Raw genomic sequence first — 24,912 nt, forward strand, 5'->3', positions numbered from 1 at the left:
GCTGTAATTTTAAAACATTTGAATTTTTGCACCACGCCACTGAAAATAGCAAATTCAATGTGCCATGCCGTGTCTCATCCAGAGACACACAGAAAACCTGCTGAAATAATCAATAAACAGCGCTATCTGGCGTCATACAGATGACAGGTATTGTTCACACACGCCGCGCTGCAACCCAAAATTCAACTGACGCCGCTTCTCATCTCGTGTCACATCATAATTTGCCATCGGCTGATTAGACTTTCCTTCATTTATGTTAATTGCAGGATTGGTGATTTCTTTTTATATTCGGCTCTTTCCTGGTTGGCAATTTTCTGGAGTCTACTAAATCAAACTATTAAGGAAATCATGAATTCCCTCTTTTATTGTTGTTAGGAAAATGCGCACTGAACCGCTTTCAAACTCCACAGAGTGCAGTGAAAGATCCCTCTGATTACTGATTACACATTGTGCCAAGTGCAATTTGGAGAAGTTTCTCTGGTTCTGAATTGTTTTTGTTTTGGGGTTTTTTTTCCGCTCTGGGCCCGTGATATTTCATTTTCAGTTCAGATACGATGTCCTATAATGTGACTGAAACAACCCTCACAATACATACTCATGGCACGAAGCACACAAAAGGGTTCGGAGTGCGACGTCTCTCCTCTTCAAACCCCCCCTCTCCCCCCTCCCTCCCTCCTCGCCCCCAACTATTCTGAACAACACACTTATCTCTGCTTGATACAGCTTTGTACTGTAAGAAGCACATAATAAGCAAGCATGTGCCATTCGTGTATGCGTGGGGGTTTCTGTGTGTGCCTTTCTCACAAACCAGACATCGTGTGGAGACAGAGGGGGATGGGGGGGGGGGGGGGGGGGGGGGGCAGGTTCGCCATCTGCAAATTGAATTTTGCCCAAACGTGACAGTGATGAAGTGTTGTTCATAGTAGCCGTGATTGTCTCTATCTTCACTCCTGTCCGTGAGTATTACAGCAGGTCTGCCTGCATGCTCTACAGGCCCCAACCAGCTCATCTATTAATGACAGTGTTGAAAAATCAAATTCATACTAGATACATGTTTTATTTGCCAGAGCTGGCAGGAGAGAAGGTCGGTGTTTACGTTCCTCCATCCTTCTCGCGGTGTGTTTCTCTCTCCCTCTGTTTTTCCTTGTAAGATCAGGTGTCCTTAGCCCTCAGGCCAGATTTTAATAATAGCATAAGGTGCCGAAAAATTGATCTAGCTTCACAGGCGCAAGCTTTTAGGATTATGTCAATAATAAAACAAAGTTTGGCCTTTACCTATCCTGCATTTCTCTTCAGGCGAGCAGAGGACCTCTGCGTTGCACTATGACTCTCTTTGTGGCTTATACCTTTTAAAAGCAGGGGAAAGGAGGAGGAGGAGGAGCACAGAGGAAGGGTAAGGGAAAGGTGTGGTTACCTGGGGAGATGAAAGAATTTAGAGAGTCTCTCAGCGGAGCGCCGCTTCTCCTACAGAGTGTAATAGAGCGTCAGGGAAGCAGAGTAACTTGAGGGGAAAGAAGTCAAAAGTAAAGAGGGATGGAGGGCAGGTCCTGGAAAGAGGAGTGACAGAAGCTCACAACAGAGGTCAAGTTGAATAAAGAAGTGATTGATCCGAAGGTAAAAAACCAGGAGAATGAGAAACATGGTTAGCTGCTGACATGTTCAACACCAGCGCTGGATGCCCTCCAGGTGTGCTGAAAATAGTGCAGCAGAGGAAGTATTTCAATACCCGCTCTTCAAACAAACACTTGAAAAGGTAAAGTGGAAAAATATGGCTCCCCACATCCAGTTCCTTGGAAATCAATGCTCTCTGAAGTTTGGGTAACAACAAATAGTGTACAGCATATGGGGGAACCTTCCTTTCTCCGTTCTCTGCTGCTTTGTTGTGGGTGGGTCTGGTCTTTCTTTTTCCTTTTGGTATTCTGGACACAGAAGCATTCCGGCCCAAGCTTCCTCCTGTGATATGTGCTGTACTGCGCTCGTTCCTCTTTTCCTCCGCGCCTCCGCATCTCACTAAATAGCAGGCGAACACCGACAAGACTCAGCTGGTTGACCGACTCCTTCAGTTCACACCAACAATGGCTGGCGGCGGGAGACAGGGCTGGATATAGTCCCCCCATAAAATAGAATAGTTTCCCTCCTTCTTGTCTATACGTCTCTCCCGTTCTCTCTCTCAGCACATAGCGGCCGCTGTCAGAGTCTGAGTGATGTAAGGGTAAACTTGCACTGACCTCTCTTCTGGTAATAAGGATGGAGTGACAGAGCCTTCATCATTACACAGGCCGACAGTGAGGGAAATAGACTGTACGTATGTGTTTGTGTGTCTGGGATGTACGCAGCATTATTAAAAGGCAGCCCTACATCATAGTTTATGAAGGTTAACCAAAAAATGTCTCTAAATTTCATCACTCAGCTAAAGCGCAAGAGAGGACAAATCAAAGAGAAATAAACCTCTCAGCGGCTGGAAATGTCTGAGGTTGAGGGGGGGAAAGTCTCATCAAAGCAACAAGCGTCCTGGGTAATGCTTGATGAGTGTGGTTGCCATGGTGAGGTCCAGCCGGTCCAGTCTGTCTCTGAGAGCACTCGGAGCTTTGGGGGCCCCTGGTGGGAAAGAAAGCTACTTAACATTAGCGGAAGGCCCTTACCGCCGCTTTTCACCTTCATTTCGACTGAGGACTATTCTGCGTTTATTGAAATGTGCAGAACAAATAGACACAGACCAGCCAGGCAGTACGAGGAAACTTTAGGTCAACAATGGCAAACATTTTCATGAGTTTGCAAGTCCCCTCTTAATAACATAGGGCTTCCTGTCCCTGAGCCATTCAAGTGAAAGGAGTGAGCACACCAGGAACAGCACTTACCCTGATAACTAGCAAGCATGACTGACGCTGCCCACTCAGCCATATTCTTGCATTGCATCTCCATTGGCTAAAAGGGAGAAAGAAATAGTTGGAGATCTTGAGCTAAATAACTATGTCATGTGAAGCTGGAGCCAGTTAGCTTTGGCTGGAAAAGAGCCACTGGAAGGAAGCAGGCAACAAGGGTAAAAAAGGCCAATGAAAGGCCAGTCACTAATTAAAGACAGGTACACAGAAACATAGAGAGGGGTGGACTCACCTAGAGCCTAAAACAACAGCTCTCACATGGTATAGCTTGAGCATTATGTATATTTCCACAAAAATAATTCCATCAGTACGACAGCAGAGCCGTGCCACACTCACCACTTCTGCTGCTCTGAACTGGCTTTCCTGTTCCATCCCACCGGTTGATTACATTTTTTTTCCATTTCTGTTTTTTTCCAGCCAGCATTAAGCATCTATCCATGAGACTTAATACTTCCTCCTTCTTCTTCTTCTTCGTTTCGTATGTGGATTTATGGTATACTAGGCACACTGCTGCCTCACTCTGGTTGGAAGAGTAACTATATCTTATTCATCTCCTGATGGACTAAATCTCTTAAAACTTCCTGATAATTGTTCACACTGAAAGTTTACCAATCACCGGCAGGCAGGCAGTGTGTGTGTGTGTGTGTGTGTGTGTGTGTGTGTGTGTGTGTGTGTGTGTGTGTGTGTGTGTGTGTGTGTGCGCGTGTGTTTATACTGTTTTAGTTGGAATATTATTGGGGTATTATAGACCTACTATAAAGATGCATAGTATTTAAATAATATCATAGAACAAATCATGACTGACAGCTATAACATGCTTAAATTGAATTGAGAGAGAGAGAGAGATGGATAGATGAATATTCTATTTAAGAATTCTTTGATTGCAGCATTTCAGCTTTGTTATCGTTAAAAGAGTTGTGTTGGGAGATCCACCAGATCATATCCCCAAACTGGTAAAACGTGCTCACAAAAAGCCTTAAAGTACCTGCATTTGTGTGTGTGTGTGTGTGTGTGTGTGTGTGTGTGTGTGTGTGTGTGTGTGTGTGTGTGAGAGAGTAGGGGAATGAAAGAAAGGGAAAGAGAGAGAGAAAGTGAGGACAGAGTTTTTACCAGTGGTGCAGCTATCAGCACCAATATGCATCAAGCCCAAAGCAGCCGAGTCCTGATGTTACGGATGACCTTTACAAGATCAGACCTGCCACTTTGGTTACGTATCAGTCGAGGAAGAAACCCACACCTCTACCGCACTTTACCAGCATCCCTCCGTTCTCTATTCCGATATACATGTCCCACATGGTAGTGTGTATGTCCCTGTTCATGTGTGTTTGTGTCAAAGCAAAACAAGACTTCGGGGAGCCTTCTGACAAATTAAGAAGACAAGTGAACCTGTTGAAGCAGCCGGACATCCACTTTAAGATTCTTATGCATGAATAAAATATCTTCTTTAGGGCAACTGCAAACTAAATCAATGTCGGAACACTCTTTCCTTCACAGCTGCAGAAAACAATGGGTGTCAGATTGAAGAAAAATATCTGAATTTATACACTTGTATTTAGTCACAGGTGGGAAATTCTGTCAAGAGTGGATAAATCGTTGCTTAAACGCAGGTGGTACAATCCCTTGTATCCAACAAACCCCTTTGCTCAAGCAGCTCAGCAGCAACAGAGGCACACTGCCTTGAGGTATCTTCCCGGGAGCTTTCTGTGATGCTGCTCGGAGATATAAATTGGGTCTGTTTTTTTGTTTTTTGTTTTTTTACAAGTCCACTGACACTGCACAGCCTTCGGGGGATAAGAGAGTGAAGATGAACAGAGGCGGAAATCATAGGGAGGAACAAACTCTCAACTTTTCGTGTCCTGTAAATAGCATCTTGTGTCGAGTGAGTGACGCAGTGGCCTTTAATATGAGGATGTGTTCCCCCTGAGAGTGAGAGGAGACAGGGAGGGAGGTGGGGGAGGCTCAGGCTGCAGCTGCGCTCTGCAGACTGAGCTTGTTGACAGGTCATCGCCTCTGCAGGCTTAGAGTCTCACATTGTTTCATCCCATTTAAGCTTAATCACAAACATCCTGACAGTCCGACTTCATTTTTGTCATTTCAGAAAACCTGGTGAGAGAAACGGAAGCCCGAATTCCATTTAATCGTTCCCTACTTTCTATATATGCTGAGCCTGGATTCAAAATCCTATTAGAATCTCTACAGCCAAAAAACTTGTATACGAGCCATGAAAGCGGGAGACCTCGTTAATGGTGCGAGATTGCACTTGCATTTAAAAACAAAATACGAAGGTTTTCTCGGAACATGATGGCAATTATTGCTTGCGCTCGAAATCTACAAAGGCACATTAAAGTGTTACAATTATCCCATTTCTCGTCTTTAAGATGAAGTCATAATCCCATGATCTATAAACAGCTGTATAGATCACTATTACAAGTGATCAACTGATTAAAGTCTACTGTTTCGTCCCAAGGGCAAATTTACTTGGCATCTCATACCAGCACTCATCACTCAACCAGCCACAAGAAAGGACGTCATCACCCAAGGACCATCTCTCGCTCTCTCCTCCTCCTCCTCCTCCTCCCCTTCGCAGACATTAGCATAAGCTATGCACAGAAGTGTTTACCGCATATGACATCAGCTGTGATAGCAGCGAAATTGATTGCTATTTCAGGCTCCGTAGTAGGTTCCTGTGGGTAATTTGTGTGACTTTCCAGCAGCTGATTTTGATGAAGTGGTTTCTGTCTGGACCAGGGGATGACAGCTGGGGAATGTGGGACGGCTAACTGGTGACCTGCGAGCGATCCATTGCCTCGCATGTTGTAGATGTGTGGTGCGTAGTTCTGGAAACCAGCTCCTAATTGATGTTGTGGATCTGGTGCTGTATAGACAGACACTCGCTATAGAGGGTGACAGATATTGCTGTCGCATCAACATTATTCAAACGGGACATGACAGTGGATGGGGCCATTGTTTTTGCTGTTTTCTAAAGCGGGAATTGATTTTGGGCCCCTCGGGGGCGGGGCAACGAGCTGTAAACCCAGCATTGACATATTGTCTCCTCATTATTAGCAAACAGCTGCCTATTTTTACACATCCAGCAACATTATTAATCATTTGGATTCAAGTTTCCGGCCACTTGATGAATGCAGTTTGTCTTTGTATTACACATAGTAATTTGATCTTTTGTTCATAAGGACATATTGATTCACTTTTGGTGAAGTGTAAAGACGTATATGCACATCCTCAAACTGAAGAATTGAAAAAGAAATGCAAATCTTCAGTCTTAGACCCAAACCTTTTGAACATGGTGTTGCAGCAATGGAAGAAGTCACGCCACTCGAAGGTCTACCGCTTATTCAAACTTGTCTTTTTTTTTTCAATTTAGAAACAGAATACTTCTCAAAGGGTAGAGAAACTGATATGTGAACATAATCATATGAATAGGGCAGAATCTTAAATCCAGCTCAGCCAAGATGTTCTTTCCACATAATAGCACCTGGGAATAGTCCGTGCGGCAGCAGCTACCTTAAATATTTTATCAACCATAGAAGTCAGCTAGTGTCTAGTAATGTGTATGCCCAACGTATTGATAATAACAAAAAACATATGTGAGAAACTCAAACTATAAACTTTTAAGGGCCCTTTTTCAATAAGTTGCCAGTGATGTTGTTTTTTCAATCTAGAGTAGAGAAATACATGAATCCTCAATATGCCGAGCTACACTTACAACTCTAACTACATGCAAATTAGATGGCAGGAAGGTGATATTTCAGAGAGAATATGCAAACAAAATCAAATATAAAGTAGGCATAAGAAGACTAGTGCAGACTACATAACAGGGTACATAATAATAGCTTATTTAAAATACAATAGTTCTGCACTTCAAGGACATAATGCTTCTGCAGCTGAAAAGACGCCTGGCATGCTGCAGTTTGCTAACGTGTCTGCTCGTGGTAGTCTTACACACTGTTGGTGCCCCCTCAAAAACTGTTATGTGAGGTTTAGATGGCTGAGCATCAATCATTTGGGAAAGTATCGCTCCCTTCCTGTGCCTTTGCCCGGGATGCTTTTAGACACCATTCATTGCGGCAGCAGTAATTAAGTCAATAAACGAGTAGATAAATGAATAAATCAAGTCATGACGATTCTTGATGAAACAAATCTCTTACATAATCTGTGCCCAGGAAAAGGCACAACGGTAAAATGCTGGCACTATTGAGGAGCAGGAGCAACTGGTCACCTGAAACACCGGGAGGTTTCCCCAATGCACACAAAAGTGTGGTAGACTTACCACAGACTGTGGAGTGTGGCAGAATAATAAATGCAATAAGTGTCCATCTTTCTCATCCTCCATGCACATTAACTTTTCTGAAAACTTTCTCAGGATGAAGAATGTTTTGCATGCGCACCGAGTGAGTCGGCCTGACAAGTTACGCTGCCTTCAAAGTGCTGGGAATTCCAAGCTGCTCACATGGATACCTTGCTTACCTTGGCAAGAGCATATGCTATTTTAAAACACGTTTTTTTTAAAGGGAATAAAAACGTAGTAGTATTGTGTTCTGCAGAAACTGTCACTATTCAAGTTGATCGGGAGAAAAAAAAATCATTAGTTGTAATTTGAAGTTGTGGGTCTGAGCACCTGATGAAAATCTTGCTCTTTAGCCGCTAAATGCTCCACTGTGTTCACGAGCAAGTCACTGACTTCATCTGTCAGCTAGTTGGTGCTGAGAGGGTGTACTAGATTTATTAAAGCTTTTACCCTGAAAACAGCTGCCTGCTGCTCATGTAAATGACACTGATGAGAGCGGTGGGTGTGAATCAAAACGGTTAAGTTGCGAGCCATAAAACCCCAAAAAATAAGTTATTAGAACTTGAAATGATCCATATGCTGAGGGGAACTGCAGTCGGGTGATAATTACGTCTGGATTGATGGCTGTGAGGCGACTCCTTTCAAATACACACAGTTATTTGATTGTCCAAAAAAAAAAAAAAAAAAAGATGAGATGAGATGAGAAAAAAAAGTTATGTCTTCAGTGTTTTGTTGTTTACATGTCAATATTATGAGAATTTGGTTGAAGATTGAACTCAATTTGCAATCTCTGAAAGCAGAAATCCCCATCATAGAATATGTATTCTGGGCTTTTAATATTTGTAGAGCATGTAGTTTATGCATTGTTTGCCCTGCATGCACATCTTGTTTGCACGCATCAAACATGATTTAAAAAATCTAATTTTATATCACCGTTTTAAACTGCTTCAACCAACCAGTAGGAGTCACTAGGCTTCAGCAATAAGGACATGATCCCTCACTGGCCCACCAACAAACACATGTCAACCGTGGTGAGGGCTTTTAAAAAAAATTGAATTAGAATTAAAACATTTTAAACTGCAGAGATCTAATTGAAGCTGAACTCACCGCTTTGTAAACACAAATACAACGAAGCACACTCAGATTCCTGTCAGGCAATTATGTTACGTGTGTAAATATACATGGCTGCATTACACATTATTTCTTCAGACACTAAATTCCAACTGTAGGATTTCCCTAACATTTCTTACTGCTATATATCACCACGTGCACTCTTAATTCAGTGAGATAATTCCACATGCAGGTGCATGGATGTGGCCTGATTTAAAATGTGTGCCCAAATCTCTCACACATTTCACATCGCCGAGTAGAGTGTTGCATTAGATGTGTCTCTCGATCAATCCCCAGAGTAGAATAATGGTGTTGTCAGTATTGTATATGCTAGTATGTATGTGTGTATGAATGTGAAGATTCATGAGGGCACGCATGAATGTGTGTGTGCAGGCACCCATATGCACACATGCATGCGGCCGTTCGGGCCTGGGAGCAGGTAATTACTGCACTGTGGTGAAACATCATTATTCACTCATCTGCCCACTAGCACCATCTGTCCTGCTGAGCACCACCTCATACACAATCAGCACCACACCAAGGACAACTCCACCCACACACACACCATCCGTCTCCTCGAGCAGTGGCTTATAGGACACCGTTCATCACTTCACCTTTCTCTCCACCCATCTATCCTCTATCACCCTTTTTTTCTTATTTTATTTTTGTTTAATGTACAGAGTCTATTCCCTTCTATCCATGACGCCGGTAGGTTATTCTGTTGCTCATTGAATTTGGGACTGTTCTTGCAGAGTTTCATGTATCACTCTGATGTAAGAGCTGCAGACATATTTCATGTTGCAGCTTCACCTTTTAGCGCGCATTAGTCCAGATGAGATCGTTCAGTCGGTTTGTAAATTGGCAACGATGCACCCCAGCTGCTGTTGGTTGACTGCAAATAACTTCAAGAGAAAACATGCGGTTAATGCGATTCGGGAAAAAAAGAGAAAGTAGCGATGAAAGTAGGCAGAAGCAGCACAGGAGGTTAAGACGAATTGAGAACGCTGACCGAAAATGGTCAGAGAGGAAAACCATGACTCAAACTCTGCAGGATACTCTTGCATGTATTGAAAATGTGCAGGCTGCAATTAAATACCGTGAGATGACTAAATATATCCTAATGATGAGCTTGATATGAGTGTCCATTACTCTCCACTTGCTCCCCATGCTCGAAAAAAGAACTTTAATAGCAATTTACAGTAATGCACCATGCCATAAGTCTGACTCTGTCTGCTGGCAGCATCGCTGGCTGGTTGTAATTGCCGTTTTACTCATAGCTGATGGATTAGAACATAAAGTTACAAGAGAGGAACAATCATGTCAAGGAGATGGATGGATGGGCTCATAGAAGTGAAGTGTGTGTGTGCATGTCTGGGTCCGGTAGGAGGTTGGATAGATACTGTAAAGGCATCAAGCTGGAGATTTGGATTGCTTCTGGGAATTTATCTCATTTCCTGACATTCTTCACCCAGTGATGAATAATGTGAACAAACACATAGCTCAGACACACACACACACACACACACAGACACACACACGTAAAGAGACATATAAATTCCTAACTCAAACACAGTTTTTCTGATTAATCTTGTCAGTTTTTAAAGCTAGTGTGGTCAGATCAAGGAGATAACGGCTTCTCAAGTGTGTTTCATAGGTTTTCAAGTCTCCTCCTCCTCCATCTCAAAGCCTTGAACTAAAGGGCGGTCTGCAGCAGAGCTTTTAAGTTTCGTCCCTGTCAAATCTGATCACCAAGGCCTTCCTGCTGTGCTGTTTCCCCGAGGTCAGACGTGGAGGAAAAAAAAGCACAGAAGGTAAAAGAATAAGTCAATGCAGTCAGAAATGCCACGTATTCAAGCACCAAGGCCTCACAAGTGGCAATGTTCAGTATTGTACAGAAAAGTCTAGCTGCACAAAGCATTGGTAATAAGACAGATATGCAGAGGCCAGTCATCCATCACTGCCATATATTGTAAAGCACTGTAGCAGTAAAGAAAGAAAAGACCCTGAAGCCTAAAAGAATGTCACAGGGACTCAATTATAACCTTCTTTTTCAATATGCTTTAAATATTATACACTGTACTGGATTCCATCACAGTGCCGGTAATTTTGCCATGCACGGAGCAATCTACAGGTTGTCTTGACTGAGTCTGGACTGACGTACAACCTGTCGATGACCACTTTGTCCAGACGCGCCCAGACGATTAATGCTGCTTTAAAATCTACGGCTAGGTAAATAAATAAGCCTCCATGGTAAATTAAAACTCTGATGCAATTACACTACCACTTCCAGTTAACCCCCTGGCAATTAACAAGCTGTCAGCTGGGATGGATAGGAGTGTGCATGGCAGCGCGGGAAAGTGTGTTTGCAAGCCTGTGCGCATGTTGATGTGAGTGTGTGAGTATCCAGCTGGCCATATAACACCCCACTGCTGATGCAAACTCAATACGCTTAATTAAACTGCACAGAAACAGAAAAAAGCAGCAGGGTGGCGCCACCAGGGAAAAGTTATCTTTCTTGAAAGGTCAAAAGGTCATACGTTTAACCGTGTGGATACATGAATAGGAATTCCTCACCTTAGCCTGATAGAAATGCACCTTGAATGAAAGAAATGGATGCTTTGGAATGACACGAAAAAGATTGAATGGAATTGAGAAAGAAACAATCACAACTGCAGATTCAGCTCGAGCCGAGGATGAGTTAGAATCACACAATAGCGCTGATGCTCCAGCAATAGTCCTTTGCAATACATCAAAGGCTGCAGCTATTTGGCTGGAGAAAGGGAGAGAATGAGACAAAAGCAGGGGAAATAAAGAGAGGCGAGATGAGAGCAAGGTCTTGGCTTGGTTTCAGACACCCTGCAGTTTGTTTGTGTGTGTGTGTGTGTCTGTGTGTGTGTGTGTGTGTGTGTGTGTGTGTGTGTGTGTGTGTGTGTGTGTGTGTGTGTGTGTGTGAATGTGTGTGTGTGCGTGTGTGTGTGTGTGTGTGTGTGTGTGTGTGTATACCCATCCCTGGGGCCTAGCTTTAAGGAGCCATTAAAAGCCAGATACGAGCCAGGCTGACCTCCTTGCACTCCTAATGATTTTTGATGCCAGTGGAAAAAAGCAAAACATATCATCCCCCCTTACAGCCATATTGCTATTATAGCACTTTAATGAAAAAGAATGCAGGGTACTGTCCCAGAGGTCCCAGACAGATAGAAAGGTTAGCGTCGAGAGTTTAGGTGGAATTAGACGGAGGGAGAGGCTCACAGGACATGGATGATGACATAGGACAACATCAGCTTCCTTAGGGAAGTCCAAGACAATATTTGACCTCCTCAGGCCAATGTTAAACACTGTCCAAACCAATGTCAAATGCCATTCGACACACATGCATGCACTGGGTGTATGTGCACACATTCACACGCAATCGATCTTGAGTACGGCCATGCGGGGAGGAGCAGATCAATTGTGAATCAAGTGCAAGCACACGCTATTTGCAAAAGCTCTTTTCCAAGAAAGGCAGGCAAACACCAAAAGCACGCCCTCCCTTGTAAGGTGCATGCAGATGAGCAAAAAATGCACACACATACACGCGCACACATACACATAAACATCCAATCAACGCTAAGCTAATTATTGTGTTTCAGTGCTGATATTCCAGCGTGGCAGTAGCTCGCCAGTTGATGGCGTCGAGGCTTAAATTACTGCTTTAATTACTGATGCTAATGTTTTCCCTGCTATTAAACATTTATGCAAAGTGGCATCCGGAGATGTTCAATCCTTATCTCCACGGATCCCCAGGGGCCTGCGGGGTGGAGGGGAGTGGAGAGGAGGCCAGGGACTGAGGTGGGAAAGTGCCGTCGCTGCAGTTCCACCCGCTCCTCCACGGTAGTTCGTTGTAAAACACCGGCGCTGGCCTTTGGCTTCAGGCCCAGGGAGAGAGAAACATGACTTTACTGCTGCTGGAAGAAGTGTGCACCCTCGCAAGCATAGTATATGCTCTCAGTAGTCCTGAGGGAATTAGACTCACAGGGTGGGAGAGCTCAGAGGTTCTGTGGGGTGTTGGCTTCAGCTGAAGGCAGCAAGATAAAGGGCAAAGAGAAAACGTGAGGTGGGAGGTGAAAGAGGAAGTAGAAAAGTACTTACTGTACATTTATGTGACGAGTCATGTGAGACGGATTGAGAAGAAAGGAAAGGGAATAAAAGCACAAAGAGAGAGTGAGAGGAGCAAAAACATGAGCCTGCTATCGCACAGTAAATGCTATTCAGAGTTTTACAGACAACTTATCTTGGCTGGAGGTCTCCCGGAGTGATACTGGGGCTAAATCAATAACTCTGGGGTTCAATGACTGTCCCTTACTGTTTTCTATGCTCATGCCCTTCTCTTTGCCTCTGCACAGGAATGCAGACAATTACTTTATCACGGTGACATTGTAGCTCAGTTAGAACTCAAAGCAAACGACCCTCATGGACGACTGTGGCAAGTTTGACAAGCAGACACTTAAATTCTCTAGATATCTTGAAACATAGTTTGCAACATATTCGTACTCCTTCCCACGGAAGCATTAAAAAAAAGCCAGCGCCTCGATGTGAATAAAATATGAGAACTCCCCCGGACAAACTATATACTTGCGGAGATAACTGAAGCCAAAAAAGAGTTGACACAAACTGCTAAACACAACAAAAGCGCTGAATTCACCAGTGTCCTCACAGTAACCTCTCAATTGTTTCATTTCATTTGGCTCAATGTGAGAGAGAAGCCACTTAGTTGTGTTTGTGTGTGTCAATGAGGCCTCTGGTCCGTGGGGTATCCATGTGTTTCTGATGCAGATATTGCTTTGCTTTCAACGTGTGTATTGCAGGAGGATCAAAGTCTTGTGAATGCAAGCAATATCGAGTAGATATAAATACAGACAGACAGAAAGATAGAACAAACAAACTGTATTTAAAGATGTATGAGCAACTTAGCATGTGAGCATTGTCACTGCGGGCATGTTAGCATGTTTACTGTTTTGCTCCACCGGCTAAACAATCACATCACAGAACACTTCCCGCATGGCTGCAGACGGTTCAAACAGAATGTTTGAGGTGATGCAACGCATACAAATTCAATGGAACCACACATGTAGATCAGAGCGACCATTTTTAAACCCCCAAACCCTTAAGTGTACGTTCATGACCGACTTTGGTGGACTGACAGGTTCTGTCTTAGAAAACGACACATCGAGAGAGTGACACACACACACACACACACACACAGTATTTGGTGCATTGTTTATGTTTTTATGTTGGGTAAAGTAAAAATGAGGACAGAACATGATAAACATCTCTGTAAGTGCTGATAACATATAGTAGTATAATTATTCTTTTAATTGTGGTGAAATCCGGGACAATTTGATCTGAAAATCCACTCGGGTCTCTCCAAACGTTTTCAAGAGCACCGTGTCCTGCCGTTCTTTGGTGTTGTGTTACAGCCTTTGCCAAGGCAACCCAGCCCAACGTGGACCTAAACAGGAATACGCTCGGTGGCAAATAAAAGGCATTCACAGCAATACAATTTGCAACTCTTCTCCGACGCTGTCAGCCAGGAATATCGTTCGTAGTTGGTGGACTGAAAGTGACGCACATGCTTTTACTTGCTGGGTGAAGGCTGCTAGCTGTTGGGGTTGTTACGCATCCCGCTTTTGTCAGTTGTCAGTAAATCCGCCACCAAGACCGTTTCTCCACCTCCTTCAGCCATTGAGTGTAAAAGAAGCACAGCTAGGTAAAAGAACTACACCAAGCAAAACACAACAAAAATATGTTTCAACCCAAACTCTTCTTACTATGACTTAGTTCTGCTAGCTAGCTTTCTGTTAGACAAAAGTCACGCTGGCCCACTGACCAATCACAGCGCAGGTAGCCCTGGCACGTCAACGAATACGCCCACAATGTCAAACTAAAGATCTGATTGGTTGAAGACTATGACAACCAACGATAACGTCCCCATGTACTTTAATCTGCAAAGTATACCTAGAAGGCCTCGGGCCTCTCTTCTTACATAGAGACATAGAGGTGAAATCTGATTGGATAAAAGCTCTCTTTAAAACAAGCTGCACTCGCAGCAGCGCTGCAGGCTGGTAGCAGAGCAACAGAGGAAGACAGGAGCTGTGCAATGAGAAAATAAGCTAATATGGAAAAATAATTCAAATACATGTATTGTATTTGTAAAAGAAAGAATTGGGATAAAATAGCTATAACTTTGTGATTCTGTTTAGGCCAGCAGAGTACAACTGCATGCTGAATAAGATTTTTAAAAAAAGGTTACAATTGTGAACATTCATGAACTAAAAACACACTGTGAAAGGGTTAAAGTCCCAGACAGGACAACAAACCGGCGTAGGGACCTGTCAAATACGAGGTAGCCACGCCCTAAAGCACACTTTATTGTCTATTTTACTCTAAATGGGACCGCAATTCACAAAATGAACCTCATGCTGTATTCAAGAAGACTTGGAACTAGCGAGTGAGACCATACACTTATTTTTACAATGTTTACTGAGGTTAAAAATCAAATAAAAAGTAGGTTCATTTTCTCCAAGACGTCTATACAATTGAACTTCTTTTATCAATCACTGCCCCCAGCTGGCCATTATGAAGAATGCTCGTTTAAGACTTAGTTCTGTATTGGCTTTGCTTCTCAAACTCGTACACCCAGTTTAAAAACCATGTCCAACTCGGACATACCGGTACTTCTGGTCACCATAGATGAGACATTCGTCAGACGGTGCAGAGAGAGGAGGGGGGGGGGGGGGGGGGGGGGGGGGGGATACTGAGCAAGCGTTTCAATCATGAGTCTGCTTCATAGACTTACAGAAGAGAGAAAGCAGGGAAACAACTGAAACAACTGAAGTGCTGAGTTCAGCCGAGCTGACCACAAACACACACTCCCACACACACACGGTGAGGGAGTCGGTTGCTAACTTGCTCACAGCTGTACACACCTGTACACGCCTGTACACTTGGTACATTGGGGTAATAAACACAGACTGCACACGGTCCAGCAGTCACATTCACACGGATGACACTTTTTGCTGGACTCTTGTTTTGTTCTTTTTTTTTGTTTTGTTTCAGTGACATTGCGTGCACATGTGTGCACGAAATGTCAAAGTCAGCATTACAGCCTGAGGGAGCACATTCTATCTGTGCATGTTTATGAGCTTGTGCTGTACGTCCACCACTAAACCGTATCAATGTCACAGCCTCACTTACTGGCGTCATTTTTATGCATAAAATTAAAGTGACATCCCTTATTTAAAAACGTAACATATCAGGCAGCAGTATTTGAACTCACTACACATTGGAAGTGGCTATTGTGGGGGTTCAATCACAGCATTCACCTCAATGTGAAGACACTAATATTCAGGATTTCTTACCCTAATTAACGTATAATTATCAAATAATTTAAATATACCCTTTTGAAGTGTTTTATTCCACTCACCACAGGGAGGACTCAGGCAGGTACACACTGAGAAGTCCCTCAATCATCCTCTCCATCACCTCCCTGAGCCCTCTCCACACAAAGAGCAGGACTCCCTGAATCGTAAAGCTTGTTGTTTCTCAATCCCAGTTTCATTTTCTGGAACACAACTTCACATCCCTCTGTGTGTACACTTGCAGTGACACGAGCACGGATGTCGGCTATATGGTAGCCTGATAGATAATAAAATTCCACTGTGAGTGTATCCACTGAAAGGCTATTTCAGACCCAACAAAAACAGAGAATTGTGCTGACAGAAAGGAAATGTCTTTTGTGTTGGCCTGGGACAAAGTTGGTTTCCACGAGCCTCAGGAAGTGCTGAGTACAGAAGAAGCAGAAACCTCTCTTCACAGCCTAAAGCTTGCACAGCCAGCGCCCTACCTGCCTGTATCCGTTCCTCATTCCCCAAATAAAACAAGGAAGTCCAGTCCGGTCTCATCCCATCTTGGCCTGGCTGGGCAAAGGGTTCACTGCTCAGCTCTGCACATCTGGGCAGAAGAACAGCGTCTTGTGCTCACCATCAGAAGTCCTGTTTTCTAGATAAGTCCTCTGTTTTTTTCTTTTTCAGCTGCACGCGTCCGTAGCTCACTCGTAGGTGCAGACGTTAGTGCATATGGGTGGGCAGAAAGCGGAGTAAAGAAAATGTGTGTTAAGCGAGGCTGTTATGAAGGGTAGTTTATCACTACTTCACTTTTTTTTTTTCATTATTGGATTTTTACTTGTGTCGCTGTTTCACTGCCTAACCCATCAATTACCCCCCAGGTATGATTAAATTGGATTGTGCTGTGATATTGAATTATGCCTTTGTGTTGTTCCACGGTGAGTCATTAAATTGTACCGCAGTCCTCGGTTAACCACTTATGACACTCCAGTCTGGTCAGTTGAGTCGTGGATCACTGAGAAGAGGGGCTGGGAGTGAGAGAGAAAGAAATAACTTACGCTAGTGGGACATGATGTGAATATTTCTGTCCCTTCCTGTCAACTGATTCTAAGTGAGCCAATGAGGTTGCTTTCTGATGAAGCCATTTGCATCTGTGAGCTGTAAAGGTTGGGGTTTCTTTTGTGCACACACTTCCTTATTGCTATTCACCACGGCTTCACTGAATCCCGAGTCAGTGGAAGCAGCAATGTACGGAGATGTACTGTGAAAAATCAAGCTTGTGCATTTTGTTTATTACGGGATTTATTTTATATGCATGAGGAATATAGTCGGAAAAATATTTTCTTCAGAAAGGCCCTTCTGAATCCCTTCACTGGTACTCATTACCTCTCAGCTGCAAACATATAGCACACACACACACACACACACACACACACACACACACACACACACACACACACACACACACACACACACACAGACACAGACACAGACATGTTTGTATTTACCATATATTTCTGAGCCCAGCACTTTGATCTCCCCCTATTATTCTCTAGAGTTTAGTTTTTTTCTTTTTCAGAGGAAGCAGAGTCTGCCTTTCACAAGCAATTCCAAAGTTTGCCAAAACATCCCCAAATAAAGGGTCTCAAGTCTGTAAAAACTGCTTAAGTACAAACAAGATAACAGAGGCACCATATAGGTGCAGGCACATAGGATATTGGCCTTAACATAGGAAATAAAGTAAGAAACTGTTTTCAATTTTCAAATTGTGCAAGCATGGTTCTGTTAGAGGATAAGAGGTGTATTTCTAGAGATGTTTTCCACACAGTGTTTATCAAAATGTGCCAGGTCTATTTCAGAGGCATTTTTGCTCAGTTCACCCACACACATTGCTGTAGAGCTATACGGAGCACTGGAGTGGTATAGCTGAAGTCCGGTCTGTTATCCCCCTCTCTACTCAGAAGTTATAAAACTGACTTTAACTAATGATTTCTGGTAACCCCAGGTAAATGTCACCAGGCGAATGGACTCCTTTTACTGGCAGATGGATCCATATGTGGATAGCGTGTGTGCGTGTGTGTGTATGTGTGTGTGTGTGCGCGTGTGCGGGTGTGCGCGTGTGCGTGTGTGTGCGCGTGTGTTTGTGTGCTCTGTCAGACAGTGACCTCCTGCAGCCCTGAGCCAAAAGCGCATCCTCAGCAGAACGGGAACGACGTGAGAAGCCGAGTCTGCAGAATGCTCATAGTTTACACACACATACCGCCTCAAGATATAGAGCATTAAACACCACACACACAGCCGTAAACACATGCTTTTCTGCGCGCACACACACACACACACACACACTCACACCTACACACGATAAACATACATACTGTAGAGCGGCCTGTGTTTTACACTTTCTCAGCAACATTTATCTCTTTATTTCAGGTGATAAAGCACCCTGATATAACTCAAAGGGGCAGACACAAGGACAGCATGTAAATGCAGCCATGAAAATGAAAACTGGGCTTCTGCATAATTTCAACTGCCCCCAAAAGAATCGAGGTGCTCTGCCGCAAGGAGATATATAACCACTGCTCTTCTATGTCAGCCTCTGCCAGCATGGTTATGCAAACTGCATGCAAATGGGCGTAGTTATCGGAGGCTCTTATAAAAGAGTGATGTAATTGAATATTAGCGACAACTGTTGTTAACTCATCGTTTAGACTTTAATTCTGGCATAATGTAATGTAATAATGTAATGTAATAATGTAATGACGCATTTGTGGTTAATGCAGTCATCAAATGTTCTTTGTAAGGACATTTTAATGTATTTTTCCTTTTTGAAATCGTAGTTGTAATGTCTTCACGGGACAATCAAGGTCAGAGCATTTTGGAATGAACCAACATGACTTACTTCAGCCATCTGCATGCGGCTCGTGCGGTTCGGGTGACTCGAGGACTCGTTGTTTGTTTCCTGCAGCATATGTCACTTTGCCAACTGGAGAATGTAAAATCATGCAGCCGATGAGCTCATAAAATCCCGCTCCCACAGGTGTTCTATAAAGTTGTTGTTGCAGAAGCTGAGTGTTTTATTCTAGGAGGTAACCTTCCATCAAGACACTAACAGTCCCGCTGAGATTCACAAGGACGTGGAGGTCACAAGAGGCGCCAGTAAACGCTGTCTTATCTTCAGGTGAATGCTCAAATAAAATATGCTTGGCTACATAGATTTTGTGATATCATGAGGTGAAACCTGTGTGTTTATACCTTTAAAATTTGTTTTTATCGCTGATTGGTTATAGGGTCATATTTTAAAGTATCAAATTATCTGAGCAGATGATGAGGGGGTTTATTCTACATCTGCCTTTCACTATAACCTCTGGCTACAGCATTTATTAAATCAACTACTCAGACACATGATGACACAGCCCAATAAAGCTTATCAAGCCTATTTCATGCACGGACCAACACAAGGTATAACTAGATGAATCTGTCTTTTCCTCCTGACCTCATGGCTGACCTGCTGTCTGCATAATGAGGGATGGATGAGGTAAGAGGACAGTTTAACAACAGGAGCCGGCCCTGCCATCTTTATGGTGACCACATGACATCACCAGCTTTATTTAGATGAATTCAACTCCATCACTTACAGTTATGGAATAAGGAATTAAACGTGACACTCATCTTTAAATCCTGATTTGAATTAAAGATTGGAGGGTGAACTGGGTGGAGGAGAGGGAGAGGAGGCTCCAGATGGGATGAAGATTTAAACATTTGACGATTTAGTGACGGCAATGGATACATTTCTGGGAATCATAAATCAACAACTAATGAAATGAGCGCATGTTCCCTTCAGTTCTATGGAGATTTGTTGTGCCTTAAAGCTATTTCACTCAGTAGTTGGTGGAGACCAAAATAGAGAGTGACTATTACACTTAAATTCAACATGAATCAAAATGATTGCTAATGTTGCTCAATTTCTGCTTAATATGTAAACAGGTAACTGTTTGCTATACAGAGGCATATTGACTTTAGCTTCTCAGCCAATACGTGAATGAATTCCTCTTTGGTCTTTTCAAGGGATTTCAGAAATAAATACAACCGGTCTTTAAAAATGACTTCAAAGTTTGCACTCAAAGTTCAAATTCAAAAACAAAGATGTCCTTGGTTCACTTTGAGAGTGCTGCCAATAAACAATTCAATTACCAAACGCTAAAATCTTTATGTTTAATGTTTAATGTTTCTTCCTATGATATGAAAATACCCCCCCCCCCCCCCACCCCCCCCTCCTCATAAATGGATATGTGCTGAGGCAGGAGGGATTCATCTCCTGCAGGAAATGGCCTCGTATTTAATTCATCTGTCAGACTAATTGTCTACCCAGACAGCCAGGAGCACAATGCATCAAACAACGTTGTCCCAGCACAACATTAGTTTGGCAAGTCCAACAGAGAGCCAAATAAAATAAAAGTCACAATTCACATTGATAGCGGTATCATATTTGTCCTTCACAAAATTTAAAACTCATTTGCAGGAGATTATTTTTGCTGTGCATGTTGTTTTATCACCAGGTTGTTAAAATGAGAAGCAAGAGGTAAAGGAAATGTTAGATACTTGACAATAATTCATTTTTCAGTGGAAGCTCATTTAATATAGTCCAGAGACCAATTTGTTTATGGCCAAACAAGTCAAGTCTACACACACAATGAAAGCGTCCCTTTTGTTTTGAAGATGGCCATTATATCACACACAAAAAACACATTTTAAAGTGCTAAAAGGAGATGTTTTGTTTCTCAGTTGATGAGTCCTCCATCCAAGTGCTACTACAGCATCTGCATTGCCCCACATTACACACCACACAGACAAACGCATGCACGCACACAAACCCTCGTACGCACAAATTGCATCCAGGAAATTACATCACTTCCCTGCCATTATCTGAAAATGACATCTCACCCTCACACATTCCACCAATCACTCCCCAGGTCTCCTTTTTCCTCTCCTCTTCCCCTCTCTTTCGCATTGCCTCACTATTTCAGGCTTTTCCCTCCACTTTAACTCGCCCTAAATTGCCGGGCCTGAATTGCCCTATGAACAGCGTGGGGTGGACAGGCTGGCAGGAGGTGTGTGTGAATGCGTGAGTCTCTGTGTTATCACCATCTCTTTTCATTTTCCTCTCCAAGTGGTGCTGTCAGGAGCCAAACAAGATATCACTCTCCGACCCGCCCCCCGACAGGGAGTCACAACACAGCATAGAGGAAATGGAATAAAAGAATAAAAGACAAAAGGTAAACAAAATGGTTGCCTTCCAGACGCCGCTGCCTCTGCTGTACCGGACTAATCCCACGATTCTCTTTGTTCCTTAATCCCATCAGCCACTGGGGCCCTGCGTGGCTCTCTGGGTGCAGATAATGGCACCATGCCGTGTGTCTTGATGAAGTTCAGGACCTTATTAAAGAGAATTCGCATGCACGTGTAAATGCAGGCGCACTCGGAAGAGAAAGGCGACCTCCTGATGCTACAAAGGTTTAACCTTCCTCCACATGATTCTGTAATTGTACATTTCCAATTTTGCCGGTATCGACAACAAAAACTTTCCTTCTCAGCTTGGTTTCACTCCGTGTCCCTGGATATTTAGCTTGGCTCGAATAACCTGCCTGCTCTTTGTTTCAAGGTAACTTTGTGAATATGACAACCTCTGACTTTTAACGTCCGTGGTGCGGTTTCATTGCTCAAATAAAACCGGCGGTCGGGGAGAGCTGTGACCATCGCTGCCAACGCTGTGAATCAATGTGTTTGGAACGTCGTGTCACGCTGTAAAAGCAGCTGCACACAAACAGCCGTCTGCATTAAAAGGCACCACTGACTCGCGTTTTAATAACTTCATCAACTGTAAATCTGGAGCCAGCTGCAGCCACAACACTACGCGGAGACGGGAATCAGGTGCAGCGATTCTCCAATTACAAAGCGTGCCATCTCACTCAGTCTTGTGTGTCAGGGTAGGAAGCTGAAGGTCATAAAAGTTTGCGATTTAGACCCGATTGCTTGTTTGGATCCGGGCTTGTAACAGCTTCCATTCACGGAAGGCTAAATGAGGGCACAATGATGCACAAGCAGAGTCATAGAGCTAGTCTTGTCTCACTTGGGAGCCAACACAGAGACAGTGTGTTTTGAGCAAGCATTGTCCAAATATAAATTCCTCACAAAGAATGTGCCTGCGTTCATTGTTTCGATAAAGAATGGCAGAAAGCAGCAAGCTGGCGCGTTTAATGAACATACAGCTTTAGACAGACGCAGCTGTAAAGTATTCTCCGCTGCCCTGTTACGTGAAGTTATAAAAGCCATTGCAAGTAAAAGCATTAGAGGTTTGTCACAGAGGCAGCAGTGTATTTTGGGAACAATGGGTTTGGGGACCTCCGAGTGCCACCAGGAGGTTACAAAATCAGAGGCTCCACTGCCGCAAACAGCTTGAGTGGTGTAATTTCATGCTCAGAGTAAATAAAAACGGACCAGAAATCAACAACACCATCCACTAATGTTTGTTACTTGGCATCTAGCGCACCATTTGTAGATGAGCCAACAGTCTCCAAACAACATCCCTAGAATGGTAAAAGCCATTGAAGGAGTTCTTCAGCTCTCCTCTGTGTTTATGCACACAAATAGCCCGGCGCTGGAGCGATCACATATAAATCCGGGACATTCGTTATGACCCCGAGAGGATTCTGGTCATGTATTCAAATAGGAAGTCCTTTCATCCTCCCGAGCGCCTCCGCAAACTCACAAATGTGGAGGCATGTGCTTTCGCCACAGCCGTCCGAGGTGGCATCCATCTCTGCAACTCGGCATGCACGGGGTCACTTTCGGGGCAACATGCTCATTACTCCGAGTGTTGTTAGCCAAAGTACACACACACCAATTCATCAGCACACACCAATTTGTCAGAGCCCCTCACTCCCGCTTGTTAGCCAGTGCATCACGTCTGAGAGTTTAAGTCTAGCGCTTGCGCCGGCATGCTTTACATGTGTGTGTGTGTGTGTGTGTGTGTGTGTGTGTGTGTGTGTGTGTGTGTAAGCATATCAGTGACGCAAAGCGTCCTGACTGTATTTTATGGGATGTGAAAGAGGTGAAGTGTGGGTGCACCATTGTCCTCCTGTAATTCTTTCTTCCTCTGCTTGGCTATTTCCAGCGGCCCACAGCAGACGATGTGTGTGCGTACGTGCAGACTGCCTAATCTGTTGCTGCAGAGCTATGGCTGGGGGACTGCAGAGGATATCCTTTATCAGACTGATTAGAGAGGAGGAGAGGAGCGATGGACGGTGGGAGGGAGAAAAGAATGGTGGGAGGGTGGGATAGAGGCTCCGCAGGTAAACACACCCCAGGCGCTGTTCGATCCCGACACTTAAACACACACACGCTACAAGCCGCAATCCAATTATTCACCACGAAACGCGCTCTAACCCCATTTAAGAGGTCTCCTCACCCAAAGGATCCTTTTTAATAAACAGTAGCAAACAAGTGTTGACCAAAAGGCAGCAAACCATTGCTCTGCGCCTTCTCTGTTAACTACTTAATTAATCAACTACTTTGGCTACGACCTGGAGTTCATTTTTCAAAGTAACTATTTAGAAGTGAACGTGTAAAAAGGGAGGCGTAGCTCGGAAAGCTTAAAGACAGACCGTGGGATATTGTAGCAAATAAACACGGCCGCTCAGTACTCGTTTATACAATAGTAATATGGAGTATTAAGAAATGCACTAATGCTGCCCAAGTGCTCACACACCCAACACGCTCACACCGCGGCTTCAAAATGTACAATTCACGCAAACATCCGACTTCATGTAAAAACAATTCCTTTTTAAACTTCCATCTTTTTTTATGTGAATAAATAGCACCCATTGAGACCAGACCAGAGGGAGAGTTGCTACCCAGAACTCATTTACATAAACACTTACTGTTCAATACACAGAGTGCGGGCAGGCTAAAGTAGATTGACTCTCATGTACCCATCCCATTAAACATTTATTAACCATAGTTAAAGCAGAGATTGGGGCTCATTGTAAGAAAACACAGTTAAAAAGCCACACATAGAAACTGGAATAGACATTTAGTAAATAAAGATTGCATTTTTTCAAAACGTGGAGGGAGTTGAATTCCACTGACCTGTGCTTGCGTCACACTTGCCGATATGTTGACAAGTAGTTAATAGCAGCACAGACCTCTCCATTTTCCTATTTCTTCGTTTTATGCCTTTTGCTCGCCAACAGCTCTCCTGTAAACCATGAATGGCCAGAGGGCCAGTCATCATCTTGTCGTCATGTTGTCATTATCTGATGAGAGCACCGATAACTTCCTTACTGCTTGCTTGTTGGGGTGGGAAGGGTCAAAAAAGTCGTCCCGTGTCAGAAATGGAGAGGAAACGGTTGGAGCTCGAGCTGTGCTATATTGATGGCATTGACATATGTAGCGGACTGTGATTTGAATTCGCAAATCCTCATTATAGCCTAAGCTTGTCTGAAGACAGCATTATTAACATAGTGAGAGGCATACATGCCCCCATGAATACTAAAGTCCTGTTTGCCTTCAGTGGAGGATTTGCTCCCAAATCGATTGGGAAAATATGTACTCTGCATCAGTATGAGTTTGAGAACTTGGCATTGTGGAAGTTAAGTCAGTGTTTTTCACCTACTCAGCACATTAGCACAAATGTTAAACTCAAGGTTAACATATTCACAGTGGACATCCTTTTTGTCAGTCAATGATTAATCGTCGACATTTTTTGTGTCTTTTTTTATCACTCTATTTTGATCGCAGGCCTGTCAAAGATCACAATTTTACAGAAAATGATGATCTGGGCGTGACAAGAAAACCCAGAATTTGAGTCAGCAACGCTTTACTCATCGTTGTCTAATTTACAACAACAAAAATAAGTAATTATGCATGCGCAGGCACACACACACACACACACACACACGCCCCTGTGAGCTCCTGCTTTGGCTTGCCCTTGCTCCTCTCACTGTTTGCAAACAGAGCTGCCCTGGAAGCCTCTGGCTGGCCTCTCCGCTGCTAATCAGAGCTCCCACACGCTGGCCTTTCTAATGCTCCTGCCACAAACACAAGTGCAGTATCCAATATTAAAACAGACAATAACCTTTTCTGAAAAGGTTTTGTTTGTATATGGTCAATAGGCCAATATTATGTGCCATCATATTATATTGTAGAGTTAAGTCTTTTATCTAGGCCTAGAATA

At 43.5% G+C, this 24,912-nt stretch overlaps 1 long non-coding RNA gene across 1 annotated transcript; it reads right to left on the bottom strand.

The window, feature by feature from the left end:
• Nucleotides 1–2,482: 2,482 nt before the first annotated feature.
• LOC117738068 lies at nt 2,483–3,330 on the bottom strand. The gene is made up of 3 exons (XR_004610075.1): nt 3,219–3,330; nt 2,859–2,925; nt 2,483–2,598 (listed from the first exon to the last, which is right to left on the bottom strand). It is a non-coding gene; the product is annotated as an uncharacterized LOC117738068 (long non-coding RNA).
• Between the last annotated feature and the right edge of the window lie 21,582 nt (nt 3,331–24,912).

Source organism: Cyclopterus lumpus, chromosome 10, assembly GCF_009769545.1.
Source record: "Cyclopterus lumpus isolate fCycLum1 chromosome 10, fCycLum1.pri, whole genome shotgun sequence".
Taxonomy (NCBI): domain Eukaryota; kingdom Metazoa; phylum Chordata; class Actinopteri; order Perciformes; family Cyclopteridae; genus Cyclopterus; species Cyclopterus lumpus.